Genomic DNA, 10,640 nt, shown 5'->3' with positions numbered 1-10,640 from the left:
ATGATCACGGAGTTCGGACCTTCCATCCTACGTCTCCGCTCCCCACTCCCGGAGAGAAATCCACTAACACAACCGGGTTTTCTACGTTCACCCGAACAATGTTTACACCTCACACTCGGTTTTCTAGCTAACCGAAAACTTTACAATCAACACTCTTGCAATCACCACTCTTGCAAACACACTCTATACCCTCACAAGTGTTGGACCTAGCCGTGTCTCCCTCAAGTGCTCGGTTATAACCTCTCCCTAGGCTCGTCAACCGACGCCACTCCTCTTGGGACGATCCCCGACTCTCACCACACACTCCTCTCGGTGTACAAGTGTATTACAAAGAGAATCTCACACTGAGGCTTAATACAATAATTGATTGTTCTCAACTATGGATGAGAACACAATGAAAGCTCACACTCAATGTTACAACCTCTCACCAACCCACAATATATTATGAATGCAAATACAATAAGCTCAAGTGGGTGTGTGTAACAATGAGATAAAATAAAATCTAACTCAAATAGCAAACTAGCAATAATAAGAATATGAAAATCAATAATGAAATTGCTAGAGAAAAGAGTTAGAAAACTTCTCTATGAACACAAAGAAGAGGATGAAGAAGATTGAGAATGAATCCCTCAATCTACAGTGAAAACTTCCTCCTTTGTAAACAGAAACTCAAACTTAAACAAACAGTAAAAACCTTAAACCCTTGTTTAAAAACTTTTCTTAGCTACTTGATAACTGAGATCAAGGAGGGTATTTATAACCTCCAAAATCTCAGCCAACAACCCCAAGCAAAAGATAAAAACAACCCCAGAAAAACAGCTCAGAAAAATAGCCGTTGGGAACCAACGGATATATTGGCGGGGCATATATATATATATATCATCTATCCTTTAAAGGAGGGAGTACTAGAAAAACTTTCTCTACCCCAAATTGCCCTTCAACTTTTATAAATATAACAAAGTTAATTTGGATCTAATTAATGGGCAAATTTATGAGGTTTTTTTATTATTATTAAGAATTTATACTATATATATATATATATATCATCTACCCTTTAAAAGAGGGAGTACTAGAAAAACTTTCTCTACCCCAAATTGCCCTTCAACTTTTATAAATATAACAAAGTTAATTTGGATCTAATTAATGGGCAAATTTATGAGGTTTTTTTATTATTATTAAGAATTTATAAAATGAGTTATAAAATCAAAAGCTTTCACACCCAATAAATTACAACTACTTGTCACAAGTTATGAGTTTTTTTTACTTAAGAATTAATGAAAAATTTGTTACGAAATGAAGAGGCTAAATATAGCATGGAACAGTGAGAACATTTCGGATTCTAGGACTCTGAAAAGGTTTCCGAAAGTAGCCTGGCAACATGCCCGTTTGTTGTGGAAAAACTCGGTTCGTCTTCTTCTACAACGAAGGATGTGTTTCATGCATTGAGATTGAACATCATTCTTAGATGTTAGATTGATGCCAAAACCAGTAAGGTATCTTTATTAGCTAAGAAAAGAAATTGTTTTTCCCCCAAAATTTTTATGTTGATATTGAATTACCCATACATCTTCTTTTTGTTGAAGAGAATTGTGGGGAATTGCACAGGAAAACTAGACTCAACTGATTGTGCCTCCCGTTTTGTTTGAAGAGAGCTGCTCGAGCAAGTCAATCCCCCTCCATCTCCCTCCCTCTTCCTTCTCTCTCCTCTCCCCTATCGCTAAAGGTAAAATTTCACCAAACCCCCTATGTCTTTTCTCTAATTTTCTATTAGTCCATTCTGAGACTCTCCTTTGATTTCACCAAACAAAAGGTTCTGAAAGCACCGTCTACAACGTGAGGCTCGATGGCTGGAGAGTCACCATCAAAAAACCTGTCCTTTCCTCTTCAGACGACCTCGACAAGTTCCACAGAGAACTTCAACTGTGGTGGTAAGAAAGTTTACACTCCTTTAGGTGGTTTTCACTTAAAGTTGGGATTTTGGGAGTGCCCATGTTGACCAATATGGATAATTTTGATGTTGGTTTTTTTTAGCGTGAAGTGAAGTGGATCATCCTTGATTGGCTAAGTTGGTTATTGCTCATGCGAGGCCTCCAAATTATTTGTTTTTCTTTGAGTTTTATGAGTGGGGGAATTTGGCAGAGAGATTGCATGTTGAGGAGTGGAGCCCTGAGATTGATGAAGAACTCATGATTACTTATGATCTCGGTATATTCTTTTGTATAATGTGGTGTATATGACTATTTACCGAAAATATCCTGTGAGATCAAATTAGACATTGCATTGTTTGTTTTGTACTAAATTGTTTGTTATTATTTCAGCTGATACACAAGTTTATTATGCTCGAGTTCTATTTCTATTGATATAGTTACATCCTTAATTGCCTTCTCTTTGATCTTCAATGTGTTCTATTATTATTTGAAACTTTATAAACATAAAAAATATATTTTCATTTTTCTGATGCAGAATCAAGGTTTTGATGTGTCACTGTCAGATGCCAGTAGTGTTTTTGATTCCATAAAGGTGATAAGCTTTCAACTCCTATGTATTCTTTTTCTTTTTTGCTACTTTTCCATTTAGTGAAGAGGTATAACTTAAACCATTATTTCATCAGTCACTTAGTCAAAGTGATGGAAGATGGCGATATGATTCTAGTAGTGCTGAATCCAGCACTTATGTTGCTGGTACTGAAATCTTTTACCTTTCTTGGTATCTATGTTGAAAAGGTACTGAAATCTTTTACCTTTCTTGGTATCTATGTTGAAAATAACTTAACACTAGATGCTACATTTACCAGTTTATGTCTTTTGTAATTTGAAAATAACTTAACACTAGATGCTACATTTACCAGTTTATGTCTTTTGTAATTATTGCTTCACTTTGATAGGTTGGAAATCATCTCATGTTAATGTTGTAACTTTTAAGTACAACTACTGTTGTGCCTGATCAAACTGATCACTTTTCATGTTTGTACGGTTGCAGGGACAACACTTGAAACACTTGCAGGAGTGGTTTCCCTGGTAGATCCAGAGGTGGATCAATCAAGGGTAAGACTTACATTACCAATGTTTGTTTTTTAAATTGTATGATTGTGTTATGATTAGCTTTGAGTAACTATTTGATATCAGAATGATCGTTCATAATTTTTACTCCTATTTAAAAATTAAGGAGAATATCTCTTACTTTTGCTTATAATTACACTTCGTAGATTAGATGCATTGCTATCCCACTGAACTTTATTTTGCTTAAATGTAAGACTCATTGGCTTTAGGTTAGTATGGCAATATGATTCTATGTTAATATTTCATGGCCATTTGAAAGTAAAAATTCTTTATTTTACTCAAGCTCTAAGGCTTCTTGCAAAGTTGCAAGCTTGCAATACATCTTGCTAATCCATAATACTCTGAAGCATTATCACTAAGAAGGCAATACTTTATCCAAGTTGTGTGAGATAGGAATGCGACATGCGATTGAGTACCAAATTGAGTGATTAATTTTTTTTCATAGGTAAAGAATATTTCACCGATTATCAGGTGTACAAGGGTACTTAGGCATTCTAAAGTATAACAAAAGTAGGCTTCCAACAGCAAGAAAAAACATCACAATGCTACATGAGAGAACAATATACAAAGTGATGACTTTTTTTTCATAGGTAAAGAATATTTCACTGATTATCAGGTGTACAAGGGTACTTAGGCATTCCAAAGTATAACAAAAGTAGGCTTCCAACAGCAAGAAAAAACATCACAATGCTGCATGAGAGAACAATATACAAATATAAGTTAGTGTCATTTAAAATCACCAAGTTTGCAGGCCATCAAGCTGTGAATTTTATTGAGTAATCCCGCGAGGGAATTGTTACTGCCTCTAAATTGTCTGCAGTTTCGTTCCTGCTAAATATAGTATATAGTTGCTACAAGCAGAGCTCTTCTATGCCTTGAACCTGGACCTTTTCTTCCCTCTAGAGTCTTATACCAAGGCCGGAATCTAATCCAAGGCTTATGTCTTCCTTGAGGCCTCATATAGGATAGTATTTGATCACATATTTGAGCTGAAAATAAGCATTTAAAGAACAAATGCTCAACAGTTTTATTATGAGCCCACAAAGGTTACCGTGTGCATCATCTGTTCTCCCCCAAGCTTTAACTTTATCCTTGGTCATGAGCTTGTTGAGCATAACTAACCACAAGATTTTGTCAAATCATGCTTATGTATTAAGTTAAAAGATTTGAGACTGTTCATATCAGTGTAAGTGATAATGTGCATTTATAGTACTTGTTGAAATAAAATAAATTGGGTTAGAGAGATTTGAACCTTGTGAAATTTTGCATATACCTTAAAATTCATAGATATAATGGTATATTATTATAATCATAAATACCTTGGGCTCGAATTTAAGAAAAAATTTAACCTTTTTTACCTTCAACAAATCATCATAGGCTATATCCCTTTCGCTCATTTGTTAGAACTTTTTTACCTTCAACAAATCATCATAGGCTATATCCCTTTCGCTCATTTGTTAGAACTATAAGTAGATATAGTAGTTTAATATATTTTGTAAATAATTTAACCTTTTTTACCTTCAACAAATCATCATAGGCTATATCCCTTTCGCTCATTTGTTAGAACTATAAGTAGATATAGTAGTTTAATATATTTTGTCTAGAGAGCTTTATGTTTTTCCCTTCCCTTTTTTAGTTGTTTAATAATAATTGTAATTGACTCAATTGTTATATACTAAAGATTCTACAAATTTGGAAATTCCTATTAGAGAGTAAACTTTTACTAAATGGACATTATCAAATATCTTGCAATATCTTAATTCATGTAAGCAAATATGAGCTCAAATGCCAATTGAAATTACTATGAGGAAAGTACTAATTTCATGATACATATAAAAATTGATAATGCAATTGCTAAAGGAAATTATTAAGCTTACAGGCTACAAGTCATATGATAAATTAGAGAATGATAGTTAGCCAAAACGCATTTGCGTCTATTAGCTTAATTATTCTATTGATAGACTCTATAGCATAACAAATATTATAGATGTTAATGTAAGAAATGTTGGCAGACATTATAATGTAAGAAATATTGTAGATGTAATGGGTATTTGTTTAAAAAGAATGTTCTTTCTAGTGTAATAAATATATTAATAGAATAATATTTGCGAAAAACGTCGATAAAGTCCCAAATCAGCCCCAAATCAAGCATCGGAAAACGTCGATAGAGTCCACCGACGAACGACCAACTCCACCAACAAAAAACCTTAAGGTCCATCAACTTCGCCGACCGAATCCGCCTTCAGCTCCTCCGACACGATCTCACCGTCGGCTATCGTAGTCTCTTCTCCTTCGCGATCTCACCGTCGACCTCCTCCTCCGCCTTCAGCCCTCCTCCGCTATCCCTCTGTCGATGGAATACCTGGCCCAGTGAGTTCACTTTCTTAACTATATGTCATTATGGAACTGATGCTCCTTTATATTAGTTTACAACCATTACAAGTTATTTAGAATATACCTGCAACTTATATTTATGCTTTTAATCATGATGTGCAATTTTTACTGTCCATTTGCCATATCCCAAAACGTGAAAGGAATGATTTCCAATGACATAGTTTACATGTACATCGATGTATGAAAATCTTAGGATTAATTGAGAAACTAGCCCTTATACATGCATGCTTTAAAGTTGACTATCTTCCAACTATTCTATTTAAATGTTTGACTTTCACACCGAAGGTATCCTACATAAATTTTATATATCTGAGCTCGGCTGATAGATAGAGCTTATTTCCGTGTGATTTTGGTGCTTCCTTGCAGAAAATACCAAAGTGGTGGATTTAGCTTTACTATGTAAGCTCATTATCCTGGACTTTGAATGGCCTATTTACTTCACAGTATGGGGATATTCACAAGGAAATCATGGTGTTTGGAAAAACAAAACCAGTGGCCAATTTCCTGAAGGACTATTTTGGGTTCCGACATGATTATTTAGGTGTTGTGGGTTCCATTCTGATAGCATATCCTCTCATCTATGGATCTGGGAACTCTTTCTAGCAGTTTGTGATGAATTAATAGGTCATTATAGCTTCTATGAAAAAATAATAATGGAAAAATTGAAAGGAAATATGAGAAGTATTAAAACAATATTGACACACATATATATTGTTTGCATTAGTTGATACGTATCTTAGTGAGACCAGATGCTCATCTACTCCAGATTTAGCTCTATTTAACGCAGGTTATCCATGGCAATAAAGTGTTTTTATATTGTGAAGAGAGGTCGACAATGTGGCATTTTTGATAATTAGGAGGAATGTAAATTCGCTGTTGATAAATTTCCAAATGCCTCCTAAAAAGGGTTTGCAACGTACGAAGAGGCTTTGAGTGAATGGTAGAAGCACACCTTCGATCGTGATCTGTCCAGACACCACTTCAATTTCAACAATAAATATTTCCAGAGCAACATAATCTAGATAAGGACAAGGAAAATTTAGGGAAATTGTTATTTCCCCGATCTATGTTTTTGCATTAGGTTCAATATTTACAATATTAGTGTTTGTAGTATGTACCGTTGCAGTATTTATTAGCTTGTCCATTGTAAAAGGTATGTGATGTGGTTTGTAAATGTGGGTTGATTCTAACAAAAATGCAATGTGTAGTGTTCTTTACAAATATATGTTGTTGGCAATGAGAGGCATTGATGTCAGTGGTGCGCGGAAGAATGAGCTGTTCTGCTATTATGCCTTGTTTGAATATATGAAGATTATTTCGGATGAAACTAGTTTTGATATGTCCTTTCTTATTGTTACTAATACACGAGGATATCCGTGATGTATTTTATGATATGTTAGAGTTACGCCATACCCACACAAAAACCTTTGGTGTCTGAAAGTGGTAAACGTTCTATGTTGCATTTCTTATAATAGCTCAGGTGTACGCCTGTATAATTGCGCCGATGTAAACGTTTCATCGCGGTCTCTTTTGATTTGTATAGCAGGAGTTGCAATCATAAGAAAAGGATACCGCAGTATACTATGAGTCCAGAAATCAGGTAGGCTGCTAATATATTTAGGCGCATTTTGTTTTTCAGCAGAAGTAAATTCCTGGGGGTAGCTCCAGATTTCAAAATTTGTGTAGCGAGTTATTAATCTTAGATTTTTTTGAGGTTTGAGACTTAGAAAAAACAAAGTAGAGGATTTAACAGATAGATTTTTTACAATACACTTTCCACATAAAGGGTTGCACAACAAACCATTGGACACATAGATTTCCATGTACATAATCACAACATATTTTCCACACAAAGGGTCGCACAACAAACCTTTTGCATAATAATCAAACAAAGTAGAGGATTTAACAGATAGTTTTAAGATTTTTCAATGAGAACAGTTATATGTTGACATCAGGACAGTTATACAGAACCTAACACCAGACAACATACATCTCAATAATATTTCCAGACAACATACATCTCAATCTGCAACAACTCCCTATAGAAATGTCGTTGATGTGCTCCTCAAGCTTTCTTCAATCATGAGATTAAAAGGAAGAGCCTAAAACATTTCCCTGTAATTAAGAAGGCACAAACCATCACTATTAACCTAAAATAAGAAATATCAGCTTATTTTATTAATAATAATGTTGTAGTGTATAAATGACTACAATGGAACATAACTCTCATTTAACAATTTAAAGTCTAAAAACCACTGAAACTTTTTCTAGTTAAGGCTATACTAACCATATAAAATTTTCACCGTCTTCATAGGAACACATCATCCCCTTCACTTGATGACCCATTACCCTCTTGCAAATTTGTATCACCGCATGTAGAAGACCTATAATATATATATATATATACATCAAGGGGGATAATAGAAGGTGAAAAATAAGACAATATAAATAATAAAAGAATTATTACTTACGGGATTTGTGAGTATCAGACAATTTCGCTTATCATGTGATTAGCCTACTTTACCACACCCGTGACAACGTCTATCTTTTTTTTTTGGTAAGTGAAAAATTTTATTTAATCACCAAAATAAAGAATTATGTACATCAATGATATTAGAGCTCAGAAACAGAGCTCAGCTAAGCAAAAACTCCTCGAGGAGTAAGAAAGAACCTCATCTACAACATATTACAACAGTAAAACAAAAACCTGCACAGATTATGCACAGTATGGCTAGAGCATAGCAACACTGTTTGTGCACCTTCTTTGCCTCTACCATGGATACTTTCTCAGCAATTACAAGGAGAGAATCTATTCCTTGTCTTCAGCCGAAGGGGTACAATTCAGAATAGCAGTGAGGATTTCCATCTTTATATTCTTGATTAAAGCATCAAAAGATCTACACTTCAACTTGAAAATCGTGTTATTCCTCTCTCTCCAAATGTTATACACTGCGGCGGCCAGCGCCATCCTTTTAATTTTTTTCTTAAATCCTTTGCCCCATAGCCTGAAACTATACCAATTCAATAGGACAGACCAATTACAAGATCTCCACTTGAATTTGAGCCACTCCATAATACCATTCCACACAAAATTTGATAATTTGCACTCAAAAAAGAGGTGATTTCTGCTCTCTAAAGAACCATCACAAAGTTTACAAACATAAGCTTGAATAATCCCAAGTTTGAGAAGTCTATCTTGAGTTTGAAGTTTGTCATTGACTGTCAGCCACAGGATAAATGAATGTTTAGGATAGCTCAGATTTTCCCACACTGTGTCATGCCATGCCACATCTTTTTTATTTTTTGCTCTAGCCATTGCTTTCTCTTTTCTTCCCTTCAACCTTTTTCCGCACCCTTTTGCTCGCACTTAATCGGGTTCATTGAAACTATTTTGAAAAGTACAAGAACCCTGCACACTAGTACCATCATCTATTAAATTACTACTCATTTTATTACTTTTCTCGGTGAAGCTCTTTACAACCATGCGGTCACTAACCATCTGACTACTAAGAAATTGGTCGATTTGCTCATTAATGATACATACTCCATCAGTAAACATCTTCCTTGTTTCTTCACATACGAGAGACTTGTTAACTAATTCCAAAGATGATTGGATAACTTAACTCCGCGTTAAAAGATAAGAATTGTTAGGGCTTATCTGCATGCCTTTATCATCATCCACTATCCCCGATTTTGTAGACTTAGTTCACCTCTTTAAGATGTATTTATCGGGCAATATTTCAGCATCAATTTTCATCAAATATGATATAATATGCGTACATGAAATTTTGGCACTTTCGAACTTTTTACAACTACAAGAAACCAAATCCAAGTCCTTGTCGTAAACGATTTCGCGGACTTTACTTATTGCGAGCTTCTTTCTTTAAATTTGATACACACTCTGATTGTTGGTTGCCCTAACAAACTGCAACTTGTAGTTAAAGATGTCACACACTTCAGCCTCAAACTTGTAATAGATCTCATTCGTATAAATATCAATCATTTGCTCCAAAAAGTCACGATTTATTCTAAGTTTAGGTTTCTCAATTACATCTTTGTGATCGTCCATCAACTCCTCATGACGTTGGCGCACTAATCCCCTGCCAAACTGTATCATAAAATCCACCAATGAATTAAATTCGAAACAAATTTTTTGAAAAACACATGTCCACTTTCTGCTCGTTGACTACTTGACATGTCAGCTGAGAATACGTGATTAACATATGTATGAATCTATCTTGACCAAAGTTCATATTGGTCTTGCAACCACTTGTTTCCTTCTAACCTATTTTTCTTAATCAGACTTTCCAATTGTAAATCAAATTCTTCAGGAGTCTCCGATTTCCAAATGCAAGCCGAGAACTCACTCTTATAAATACAATTGTAAATCAAATTCTTCAGGAGTCTCCGATTTCCAAATGCAAGCCGAGAACTCACTCTTATAAATACTATACTTCACTGGTCTCCGATTTCCAAATGCAAGCCGAGAACTCACTCTTATAAATACTATACTTCACTGCATCAATTTTCTAAAAACATTTTATTAATATATGCCAACTACAATATATGTCAATATAATTAAATAAAGTGTTAAACGATGGGTTAGGTTTATAATATTTTTAATAATATGTACAAACTATAATACCTGTGAAAAGTATTTGGAAGAACAAGAGGGAATGCCTTAGTCATAGCTGGGTCTAGATCGGTAATAATCATCTTCGGGGCACCACCAGGCATACTTTCTAAAAATTGATTAAATAACCATACAAATTCATTAATGCTTTCACGATTTAAAAAACAACAAGCAAAAATAGTGGTTTGACCATGATTGTTAACCCTCATTATTGGTGCAAATATAAGATTATAGCGATTAGTGTTATAAGTAGTAACAAAGATTACAACATCACCGAAATTTTTTTAAGCTCGCCTTGATCTTGCATCAGGCCAAAAACAATGAGTAATCTTTTGTTCCTCATCAGCCTCAATTTGAAAAGTAAATGACGGATTCTTTCCTTGTTCCAATTTTAAATACTCATAAAATATTTCACCATCATGCCCCTTCAAATCAGCACGGATATCCCTTTCATGATTATACAAATCTCTTTGAGTGCACCTAATATTTTCTATACCTTCAGATTGTACTCTAAGAAAACTGAATTGTTAATGCTGAGGTATATTCACCATGAA

General features: G+C 34.6%; 1 long non-coding RNA gene across 1 annotated transcript; it reads left to right on the top strand.

Moving 5' to 3' along the window:
- LOC109843625 lies at window positions 1,865-3,044 on the top strand. Its single transcript, XR_002247744.1, has 3 exons — window positions 1,865-1,928; window positions 2,464-2,520; window positions 2,980-3,044. It is a non-coding gene; the product is annotated as an uncharacterized LOC109843625 (long non-coding RNA).

Source organism: Asparagus officinalis, chromosome 1 (genome assembly GCF_001876935.1).
Source record: "Asparagus officinalis chromosome 1, Aspof.V1, whole genome shotgun sequence".
Lineage (NCBI taxonomy): Eukaryota > Viridiplantae > Streptophyta > Magnoliopsida > Asparagales > Asparagaceae > Asparagus > Asparagus officinalis.
This window is presented reverse-complemented; position numbering and strand designations above follow the sequence as displayed.